The sequence below is a fragment of the Saimiri boliviensis genome, chromosome 5, assembly GCF_048565385.1.
Source record: "Saimiri boliviensis isolate mSaiBol1 chromosome 5, mSaiBol1.pri, whole genome shotgun sequence".
In the NCBI taxonomy this organism is placed as follows: Eukaryota; Metazoa; Chordata; class Mammalia; order Primates; family Cebidae; genus Saimiri; species Saimiri boliviensis.
In genome coordinates, this window is record NC_133453.1 from 71,882,805 (window position 1) to 71,895,295 (window position 12,491).

A 12,491-nucleotide genomic window follows, 5' to 3' on the forward strand; every position below is an offset into this window, starting at 1 on the left:
AAGGAATAAAAGAATGGCTACTCCATAGGCAGGGCAGTGGCATGGGCTGCTTAACTGAGTATACTCAGTTATTTCTTGATTATATGGTAAACGAAGGGTAGATTATTTGAGTTTTCCAGGACAGGGGCAGACAATTCTTGGAACTGAGTGTTCCTCCCACTTGCAGACCATATTCTTGGCATTGCCATGGCTCTGGTGGGTATGTCTTTTAGCATGCTAATTTATTATAATTAGCATACAATGATCAGTGAGGATGACCAGGGGTCACTTTTGTCACCATCTTGGGTTTGGTGGGTTTTGGCCTGCTTTCTAATTGCATCATGTTTTGTCAGCAGGGTTTTATGACCTTTATCTTGTGATGCCAGGTCTTACCCACTTTCTCATTCTGTGACTAAGAATGTCTGACCTCCTGGGAATGCAGCCCAGTGATCCCAACCTTATTTTACCCAGCTCCTATTCACGATAGAGTTGCTCCAGTTTGAACACCTCTCACACCATTATGGCCAAGAATTCCATTTTCAAGGCTACTCTGGAATCCCCTTGGCCAAGAGATGGTTGGTTCTGTCAGTTGTGGGGTTTAGAATTTTATTTAATTTATACCACTTAACCTAAACATGTGGATAAAAGCAGCCATGTTGTTCTTGCCCTAGGATTGAAGTCAAAACCCAAATCTTGGAAATTGCATATTCCTAATATTTTTAGCATTTTCCTTTGTGAATTGTTAATGATCAATTAAAACTATTAAAAGATAGTTATCATTACTAAAAATAATAACCACAGAGTGTCTACCATATTCCAGTTGCTTTTCATATGCATTTGGTTATTAAATTATGCAAAGTAGGTGTACATGTGTCCAATTTACAGCTAAAGGAAATGAGATTCACAGAATTTAAGTAACTCATCCAGGGTCACACAGCCAGTAAATGGCAGTCCTGGAATTTGAACTCACATGTGCCTTCCTATCATACCAAATCATCTCCCAGTTAAATCTGCATTTTCTCTTGTTTATTATGCTATTTGATTGCTTTCTAACCCACTAATAGAGTGTAAGCTTCTTATAGGAATTATTTCATATGAAGCTTGAAATTTTAAACAATCTGGTATAGACCTTTATTCAGCATTTGTTGGAAAATCCAATACAACTGGCAGAAAAACAGTCTACTAAGAGAAATGTATTGTTGAAAACCAATGACTGCAGTCAGACCAGCAGAGAATCCAGACTATAAAAATTGCAAACGGTAGTTGCAGGCAGAACAAGAAAAGGACAATCTGGCTGGGTAGTAATATTTGCAGCTGTTCCTCTGTGCTGGCAGCCTTTCAAAGCCACAATTATTAAATGCATTAATAGAAGGAATGCTGTGATAGCACCAGTCAGCTGTGAAAAATGAAGTTAAGAGTGATTGACAGATAAGTAGACTTTAAGCAGCAAATTGCTGAAAAGATCAGCCAGGAGCTATGAAACATGGAATGATACTTTACTGTAGGTTAAAGGAGAAAAAGAGTTGACTTGTCCTTCACCAGACCCATCTTAGGGATCAGTCAATTTTTCCTTGAACTTTTTGGTACCAGAATGCTAAGGAAGAATAAGGTTAAATTTCTTTATGTATTACCTGGATAATGCTCACTACCACAAGGGAATTAGCTCTGAGTCTAAATACTTCCTGTCTTGTTTTATGTAGCTCTTTGCCTTCTAGCAGAAAGAGAGGAGACATTTATTTATTTATTTATGAGACAGGGCTCGTTGTTTCCCAGGCTGGAGTGCAGTGGCACAAGCACAGCTCACGGCACGGCAGCCTTGAACTCCAGTGCTTAGCCTCATGAGTAGCTGGGACTACAGGTGTGTACCACCACGCCCAGCTAAATTTTTTTGTATTTTTTTAGAGGCAGAGTTTCACCATGTTGCCCAAGCTGGGAGACTTATTGTTAAACAATGATATAATGCTAAACTCTATTCAGTAGTGTGATGGTTAATACTGAGTGTCAACTTGATTGAAGAATACAAAGTATTGATTCTGGGTGTGTCTGTCAGGGTGTTGCCAAAAGAGATTAACATTTGAGTCAGTGGGCTGGGGAAGGCAGATCCACCCCTAATCTGGTGAGTCAATGTAATCAGCTGCCAGTGAATATAAAACAGGCAGAAAAACGTGAGAGAGATGGGCCTAGCTTCCCAGCCTACATCTTTCTCCTGTTCTGGATGCTACCTGCCCTCAAACATCTGACTCCAAGTTCCTCAGTTTTGGAACTCAGACTGGCTCTCTTTGCTCCTCAGCTTACAGACAGCCTATTGTGGGACTTTGTGATTGTATAAGTTAATACTTAATAAATGCCCCTTTATATATATATATATATATATATATATATATATATATATCTCCTATTAGTTCTGTCCCTCTAAGAGAACCCTGACTAATACAGGTAGGGTCTTCTGAGTTTCAGAAAGCAGTTCAGTGTTGCCTTTTAAGAAGGGTGTTACCATTGTCTATGCTCCAATTGTTCAAGGAGACTGCATTTGCTCATGGCAGACATGGCTAATCAATCACAGCTCTAATCCTCATTGAGCCTCTGAGTATTTTTCAATACAGCAATCTGGACAACCTTGACCATTTGAGGTTGGCACTTGTGAAAACATAAGAACCTCATGTTTATTTTATCCACAACCATACACATTCCACTTAGCTCACAGTAGTTATATAATAGTGGTTGAATTAATTATTGTCATGGCTGATTTATACTGATTCCCTCAAATTTAGAGTCATGAAACATATTTTTGAAAAGATCACAGGATTTCAGAGATCAGCCGGTCTAATCTCCTGGTAGTCTCCCTGGGAACTCATGCTTCTAACTCTCAGCCTTGTATTTCTTATCCTTTGCACAGAAAGAAATTCCCTTTCTGATAAAGGAGAAAGATCATGCAAATATGAGATCAGACAGCTTTCTGAGTGGAGCCAGAGTTCGTGTTTCCGAAGCTTTTAATCATAAAGAGACTATGTTAAATATATGATAATCCCCAAAATGTTATCCCAGAGACACCTGCTCTGGAAAAAAACACCTGAGTATACAAGCAGATATTGAATGCATAAACTTAAAGTTTTATCAAATCACCTTGAAGTCCTTAGCTGCAGAGAAATAATTATTTTTTCCACAACGTCTGAGCCAGGGAACTTTCTCTACAGTCCTATGCTGAAGACGCTTAAGGCTAAGTTTCTGTATCCATTCAGCCTCCAAGGAGCCCTTTGGCCCAGATTCATCCAGGATGAAGGAGGCGAGCCAAGCCCTCTCCATGATGATGTTTTTTGCTACCTCAGAACACATGACAGTGGGAGTGTAGGTTTTCAACATTTTTCAACTTCCTTTTCTTATTTGAATATGGAGCATCCTACCTTGCATTGACTTTGAAAAAACACAATCCATCTGTAGCCTCTTAAAAAACTCTTGCATAAGAGTTGAATCCTGTGTCCCTTTTCCCTCCCTGTTTTCTGCCAAAGCCCCCTTCGCTGTGCTAGCAGCGGGGTGGAGAGCTGAGGATCCTGAAGCACTCTGGCTCTCGTCACCTCCACTGCCTGGCTCTTCCTCTGCGCTTCTGCACCCGCTGTGCTGGCCTCCTTGCTGTTTCTCTGACACACCAAGCACTGCTTTCATGGTTTCCTCAGAGACAGATCTCCTTGGCTAATTACCTCCTCTTCTTCCAGATCTCCTTAGCTAATTACCTCTCCTTCTTCAAGACTCTGCACACATATTACTTCTTCAGTGCGGCCTCCCTGAATTCTATATTTAAAATTCTAACCTTCAACCCACTTACCCAGTACTTTCTATCTCCCTTACTCGGCTCATTTTTTCGTTTGCCAAAGCACTTACCACTGTCTAAAAGTCTATAAAATTTACTTAGATTGTCTGTTATACAATGTCTCTTGCTGCTCCCCAAGGTTAGAGACCTTTGTTTTGTTAACTGAGGTATTCAAGCTCCCAGAACCATAACGAGAATATCATAGGCTCTCAGTAAACACTGACTGATGAATAAATGAATAATTTCTTAAGTAAAAACACAGGGAAAACTGTGAAACATCAGCGACAGTTCAAAGACACTGGCCAAGCAAACTCTATTTCAGAGATTTTTATTTCCCCTTGATACGGTTTAGCTGTGTCCCCACCCAATTCTCAAATTGCATTTCCCAGAATTCCTATATGCTGTGGGAGGGACCCAGGGGGAGGTAATTGCATCATGGGGGTCAGTCTCTCCTGTGGTATTCTCCTGATAGTGAACTAGTCTCATGAGATCTGATGAGTTTATCAGGGGTTTCCGATTTTGCTTCCTCCCCATTTTCTCTTGCTGCTGACAGGTAAGAAGTGCCTTTCACCTCCTGCCATGCATGATTCTGGGGTCTCCCCAGTCATGTGAAACTGTAAGTCCAATTAAACATCTTTTTTTCTTCCCTGTCTCAGGAATATCTTTATCAGCAGCATGAAGACAGACTAATAAACTCCTCTTCATACAGCCTCAAATTTCACCAATTAGAGATTTATTTGACTGAATGGGTGTTATCTTTTAAAATACAAATACTATGGAACTGGTGCTAAAGACTGTCAGTTGCTAACGCATTACTGTGAATCCATTTAGGGTAATCACTGCTTTCCACTCTCTAGTAAAGACCAGCTTCCTGATGAGAATGGGAATGTCTGAGGGATGTAGGGTATTTTGGAACACAGACCACTTCAGGCACCATGGAAATCCTGGGTAGAAGCCAGAGTGGGAAGGCTGAAGACAGCAGAATAGGGTTCAGCCTGGAGAGATGGGAATGGTAAAACCATGTTTACATATTAATCTTTAGTAGTTGAGATGATCTTTTAAAAATCCCTCCAAGAAAAGCTTGTTTAGCTCAATGACCACCTCCCTTAAATCAATAACATCCGTTGGCCAAGTGTATGTTAGTCTATGTCCCAAAATGTGCTCAGCAGGAACTTACTTAAAGGAGTAAATGGCAATGGGGATGGGCATTTGATTTTCTGGATTGCTCCATGTGTCTCTTGCCAGGAAGCTAAAATGCTTATTCGATCTATTTCATCTAGAAAGAATGATTCAGTTTCTCATGCAGCTCTCTACAGGCTGGTCCAGCTGATTAGCTATCCAGATGTCACTGCCAACACGGTGGCACTTCCACAATTTATTTGGCCACCATGGATAGCACCAATATTACAGCCCACACAAACACCGTTTTATGGCTATTCTATGATTGCTGGATTGTTGATGGTCAAGCTGTTTTCAGAGTCAACACATCATTGTTTAGTGTCTAGAGACCTCAGACACAATCACAGACCTGAACCAAACAACTCTGGGCTAATTGTGAGGGGCTGTGGGGTTGGCATAAACAGTGGTGTGTTAAAGAGCTCAGGCTTAAAAGTTTGTGATCATTCTATTTATTCACACTCTGTAGAGCTGGAGAAACTTAATGAAATCATTTTCTTTCCATTCTTCCTGGAAACCAAATGGCTCTTTTTAGTATATGAGATTTTTGAGAAAACAAGAAAGAGCAGAATGAGAAAACACAAGACTCTGAAGGCATCATGTTCCTCTGAGCCAAATGCGGGGATGTCTTTACAGAAATGCTGAAAATTCCCTGGATGTAAAGTTTTGGATCTAAAACTTTCTGGATGTAAAGTTTTCTACAATAAATAACAACAGCTACCATTTACTGAATGCTCACTTATTGCTCGGCACTGTACACGCACTTAATCCTCCCAATAGCCCCCATTAGCCCATTGGGTAACTTCCCATATTCCCAACGTGAGGAAGTGGTAGAACGAGAGACCAACCCAGTGACTGTGATAACACCCAGATCCTCCTTCCTCCTGTTACATGTGTCTCCACACAAAAACCAAGGCGGGGTACTTAGGTCTCTTGACTGTCTGTAGAGAGTGTTTCAAGAGCTTATTTTACACCAGAAATCTCCCTCATTAGAGCTTGGTGTCAGGTTTTGGAGTATATATGCCACTAATATATGAAGAATATAAAGAGCTTTTTTAAGTTTAACTTCTTTTTAAATCAACATGTTTACTTTTAGCCCAGGGTAGACTGTCCATAATCAAGAAGATGTGTCTGGCTTACCTACTGCGAAATGAAATTCTTTTGCTCATTCCTGGAGCCATCTTTCTCCTCTCATTTAACAAAGCACCCTCACTGTTGGTCCCTGCAAGCTTCGAAGAATAAAAGGCAATGCAGAGAAGGCAAGGTCTTGGTTTATTTTCTTCAAAAAATGAACCAAATGTTTTATCTTCTAAAGCAAGAACCCAGAGAGTTGTCATTAGTTGGCAGCACTGATGGGGGATTAGGCGACTTCACATTGTCTCCTTAACTGTTTTGAAAATGGGTTAACGTGAAGGAACATCACATTTCTCTGTTGCCAGATGCCTTTGGGGATGGGAATAAATAATTTGGGTAAAAATTGGGAAAATGGCTTAGAAAAATGCTTCTCTATGATTGAACAGGGATGGGACATAAGAGCCCTAGAGCTCTGTAATTTGGAAGGGTATCTGGAGAAGAGCCAAGTGCTTACAAATTAAGTATATGTTCAGCTTTTACGGTAAACTTTATAAGTACTCATGCCATTGAGTATCACAGGAGGAGAGTTGAATTAGAAAGTCAATAAACACACAGGCAAGAAAAAAAAAAAAAGAGTAAAAGTGTTCTCTTAATTTTTTTCTTGACCCATTAAATGCCCTAGATGAATTTCTTTGCTCCATATGCCTCTCTTGCTACTATTTACACTGTATAGCTGCCAGAGAATGCTTTTTCTACTACTAACGAAAGTCATAAAAACCAATCTACAATCGCTTTTGTAAAAATGATGCCACAAAATTAAAGCCACAAAAGTCTACAACTCCAAAGCCTATATTTTCCAACTATGCTAATTTTTCTAAAAAATCAATAAAAAGTACAATTCTAAACTCCATCAAAAGGTCAAAGTAAGCAGATGCTAGTGAAATACTGTTCTGTAGTGATGACATTGTCTCTGCTGCTGTCCTAAACGAGTCACTTCTTTAACTTCTACATTACGTTTGCAATTCTTGCTTGCAACAATATTTTCAAGTGTGTCTTGGTCTATATTTGCTTTTTTAGGTGCTTATATTACAAACTATGTGAGAAAGAATTATTTTTATTATAGCACCACAATGGATTACCAGAAATTATCGATGTTTAAAATGAAGCCAATATATAAAACCTTAGGAAATAGAGAATATGAGAGAGTGAAACTCTCTATTTAACTAAAAGGAGCATGAAAGGTCAAGATTTTCAGTTTTAGCTGAAACAACAGAGAAAGAAATAATTCCAGAATGTACACACTCCACCATAAACCTGTTTATCTTCAGTGAGTCTTTCTGGAGTCCCACTTAAATGTAGCTGAAGCGAGACAGATGCTTTCCTATCCACAGTCTCAATTACCACCACAGTTGGAGCAAACTTTGGAGACAACGTAGATTGTTCACATAGTAATCAAGATTTCCTAAGCTGAATAGAGACTAAACCAAACAAATAGACACCCAACAAATATCTGTGAATTAAAGAAGGGATGGAAAAATACAGTGATTGAGTCAAACCAAGATCTTTTAAAAAAAGGTTTTCTGAGACGGGATCTAGCTCTATTCCCCGGCTGGTCTCAAACTCCTGTCTTTAAACTATACTCCCACTTCAGCCTACCAATTATCTGGGACTACAGGTGTCAGCCAGGCTAATTAAGCTCTTAAATTTTTTTTTTCCATTGCTTGGGTCTTGAAAATAATGGGCATCATAATACCTGATAGCTTCACTTAGAGTTAGAACATTTCAACAGAAGTCATGAATTTAAGAAATCTTGTGCTCTGGTCATGTCTCTCCACATATGAAGAAAGCTGGGCCCAGAGAGAATGAAGCTCCTTGCCTGCATCACACACAGCTTGCTACTGGCAGAACTGAGGCTTAAACTCAAATAACTGCTCGCAGGCTCACGCTCTCCCACCGTGCCTTACTGCCTCCTCTTTGCCTTCACCAGGGTGTCAGCCTTATCTACAGTTATCCCTCTGATACTATTCCAGTGACTCGCTGGCTTCTAGAAACGTGAAATCATCTAAGGTGCCATTAAAGGCTTTGGGGGTACAAGCAATTATGCATCATGTTAACTGTGAATCTTCCAGAGCCCCAAATGTTGACAGGTCATGGAATGGGCCCACGACATTGGACACTTACCTGCTTTTTGTTGCTGCCTACAAGGTAGACACTTTTATAGTGGCCTGTGATTTTCCAAAGCTCAATCACCTAAAAAACCCTTTGTTAAGGGGTATTATGAATGCAGATTGGGAGTGCTAAAGTAGTAAAAGAAAGATTTTACCAGGAACATTTTGATGTGGAGAAAGAGGTGGTTTTTTTTTTTTTTTTAACCGTCTTTGGAAGTTCTGTTTGTTATGCTTGTTTAGCATAACGTGTTTATAGTGAGACAGCAGTTAATATATTAGCATGTGTCAGCCATTATATTACTGACAGGGAATTGAGCAGATAAATGGATCCTTAAAAACACTTCTAATACCTGCACTTATACTTAGTCTGCAAGCTAGAGAAAAAGCAAAAACAATGCACAGAAGTGTAAATATGCACAATCTCAGCTCACTGCAACCTTTGCCTCCCAGGTTCAAGCGATTCTCCTGCCCCAGCTTCCCGAGTAGCAGGGATTACAGGTGCATGCCACTATGCCCAGCTAGGTTTTTGTATTTTTAGTAGAGATAGGGGTTTCACTATGTTGGCTACGCTGGTCTCGAACCCCTGACCTCCACCCACCTCAGCCTCCCAAAGTGGTGGGATTACAGGTATGAGGTACCGTGCCTGGCATTTTTTTTTTTTTTTTTTTAAACATAGAAGTTATGTTAGTCAAGGTTGTCCAGAAAAACAGAACTAATGGGGTGGGGATAAGGAGAGACACAGAGAGAGAAACATAAAAAGAGATTCATTATAAAATTGGCTCATGCAATTACCAAGGCAGATAATTCCCAATTTCTGCATTGACAAGCTGGACATCCAGGAGAGCAATGGTGTATTTCCAGTCTGAGTCTGAAGACCTGGAAGTCAGAAGAGTTTCTGGTATAGTTTATGTCCAAAGGCCAATAGACTCAATAACTAGGAAAAGCCAATGTACCCATTTGAGTCCAAAGGTAGAGGAAAACTGATGTTCCAGCAGGAAAGCCGTCAAGCAGAGAGAGTGAATTCTCTCTTATTCCCTTTGTGTTCTGTACTCGTTGATTGGATGAGACCTCCACATTAGGGAGGGCATCTGCTTCATTCAATCTACTGATTCTTCTTACCCAGAAGCGACGTCACGGACATGTCCAGAATAATGCTTGACCAAATGTCTGGGCAGCCCATGGCCCAGTCAAGTTGGCAGAGAAAATCAACCATGACAGCAGGGATACCAATGCATTTTTTTTTTTTTTTTTTTTTTTTTTTTGGCAGAGTCTCACTCACGCAGTCTCCCAGGCTGGAGTGCAGTGACACAATCGTGTCTCACTGCAGCCTGCACCTCCCAGGCTCAAACAATTCTTATGCCTCAGCCTCCCAAGTAGGTAAAATTACAGGCATCCTCTACCATGTCCAGCTAATTTTTTTATGTTTTACAGAGACAGGGTTTCACCATATTGGCCAGGCTGGTCTCAAACTCCTGACCTCAAGTGATCTGCCTGCCTCAGCCTCACAAAGTGCCAAGGTTACAGGCATGGGCCTCTATGCCCGGCCTCCACCAATGCATTTTTGCCACACGGTCTTTTTCATTAGTTAAATGGGCAATTTTCTTAAGCTGCTTTATTTTCTGTATTAGTTTTCTAGGGCTGCCATGAAGTACCACAAACTGGGGGGCTTATACAACATAAATTAATTTCCTTGCAGTTCTGGAAGCTAAAAGTCCAAGATCACGGTGTTGGCAGAGTTGATTACTTCTAAGGGCTATGAGGGAGAATTTGTTCCATGCCTCTCTCCTGGCTTCTTGTGGTTTGCCGGCAATCTTTGGTGTTCCTTGGTTTATAGATACATTATCCCAATATCTGCCTTCATTTTCATGTAGTTTTCTCCTTGTGTATACGTTGATGTCCAAATTTACACCCCCCCCACCTTTTTTTTTTTTTTTTTATTAGAAACAGAGTCTCACTCTTTTGCCCAGGCTGGAGTGCAATGGTGAGATCTCAGCTCACTGCAACTTCTGCCTCCTGAATTCAAGTGATTCTCCTGCCTCAGCCTCCCGAGTAGCTGGGATTACAGGTGACCACCACCACGCCTGGCTAATTTTTGTATTTTTAGTAGAGATGGGGTTTCACCATCTGGCTAGGGTGGTCTTGAACTCCTGACCTCAAGTGAGCTGCCTACCCCACCTCGGCCTCCCAAAGTGCTGGGATTACAGGCATGAGCCATGGCATGTGGCCCAAATTTACCCTTTTTGTAAAAAACATCTATTTTATTGGATTAGGCCCACCTAATGACCTCATCTTTCCACTGATTACCTATATAAAAACCCTGTTTCACATCACATTCTGAGGTACTGACAGGGCTCCCACATTTTTTTTTTTGGTGGGGAGACACAACTCAACTCATAATACCTTCTGAAACGGAACAGCAGCTTCCTTGTTTCAAACCAATGATACAAGAAAAACTTGGGACTGTAATATCCCCCTGCAAACTGGGAAGGAGCTAAGAGACAAAAGAATGATTCAGACAAGTCTAGCTTGATGAGTAGATAAGTCTATTAGGACTTACATACAGGGTACGCCTGGATGGCAGCAGGACAGCACTGGAGATCTCTGCCACCTCCCAACTCCAAACTGCTTTTAAGCTAATTTTCTGGCTCCTTGCCTACTGTGTTTGAGTGATGAGACTGTTTTTCTTGGTAGGTTCTCCGATACTCACAGGGATGTTTGGGTTTTTAGAGACACTTGCTCCTCAGTTGGACACCCTGGCCTTGGCTCACTGCCTACCCTTCAGAATTCAGGCAGTGGACGTACATCCTTAAATAACTTGGTGGGGGACCCATCACACTACAGATGAAACAATAATAATTTGGCTCAAATCACTGGTTAACAATCAGGTAAAAGCAATAAGTAGGATAATCATATAACTTAAGTCTAAACACTTTTGAGGCTATCACTGAGTCAGGGAGTAAAAACATGTCCCAAGCAAACTGGGATCCATGCTCCACCCTAGCTATATAAGGTAACATGCCAGGTGTAGAGACATTGAAAGCTCCTTACTTTGTTCACCGGGATCTTCCATCTCAGCATCTGAATAGGGCTGGCTGCCATCAACCATGTCCCAGAATGAGGATTTTAAGAGACTCTCACAGTGTTAATGTCAGTGTTGTGCAGATTCCTGCAGTGGCATATCCAAAATCAGACCTCCCAATCATGTTAGTATCTTCCTGCCCCATTGTTTTGCTTTTATAGCTCTATTCCTCTCCTTAACATTATCACAATCATAATTAGATAATTGATTATATTCCTAGAAGGTTGATATCTGACTTCACTAGTTTGTTAGCTTCCCAAGGGCAGGGGCTACGTCTCTTATTTTTCCCTGTGTCCTAAAGCAGCTCATGCTAGACTAGAACCTACCAAGAAAAACAGTCTCATCACTCAAACACAGTAGGCAAGGAGCCAGAAAATTAGCTTAAAAGCAGTTTGGAGTTGGGAGGTGGCAGAGATCTCCAGTGCTGTCCTGCTGCCATCCAGGTGTACCCTGTATGTAAGTCCTAATAGACTTATCTACTCATTATGTGCCATCAATATCTGTTGAATGAATGTAAACAGCACTTCTAGAAGTGCTTAATAGATGGTCATTAAATAAATGAGATATATACACATATACTGAAATAAAACTTGTTAATTCAAGCTTTCCCATTATTTCTAAGAACCTTGCAATTCTCTACTGCATACTCATGGGAGAATAAAAATGAAAATAACCAAAATGTCTCCATATTCTTTTAACAATAATTTTGACCTTACAGGCCTTTGAAAGGGCCTCAGAAACCCCTGAGGACTACCTGGATCACACTTTGAGAACCACTACTGAGGACAAGATAGAAAAGACCCGGGTACCCTGTTGATCTCATGGCGCAGTACCTTCTAACTGCCCCACTCCCCAGTCTTGGACCAGCTACCAGCATAGGTTTTCATGTGAATGGTAAACAAATCTTCTACTACCTTATGAAAGCCATTGTACTTTGATTTCTGTTTCAGTGATCAAATCAACATGCTAATTAATACAATCCTTTGGTTACCACATAGTAAAAAGGAAAGTGAGTTATTTCTTGTGCCAAGTCTTGACTAAAGGCAAGAAACCAATTGTAGATCCAGAAGGTCTTCGTTTTCAAGATAAATGGGAAGACGCATATTTCCTTATAGAAGTTACATGTTTCGGTCAGACGCGGTGGCTCACATCTATAATCTTAGCACTTTGGGAGGCCAAGGCGGGTGGGTCACGAGGTCAGAAGATTAAG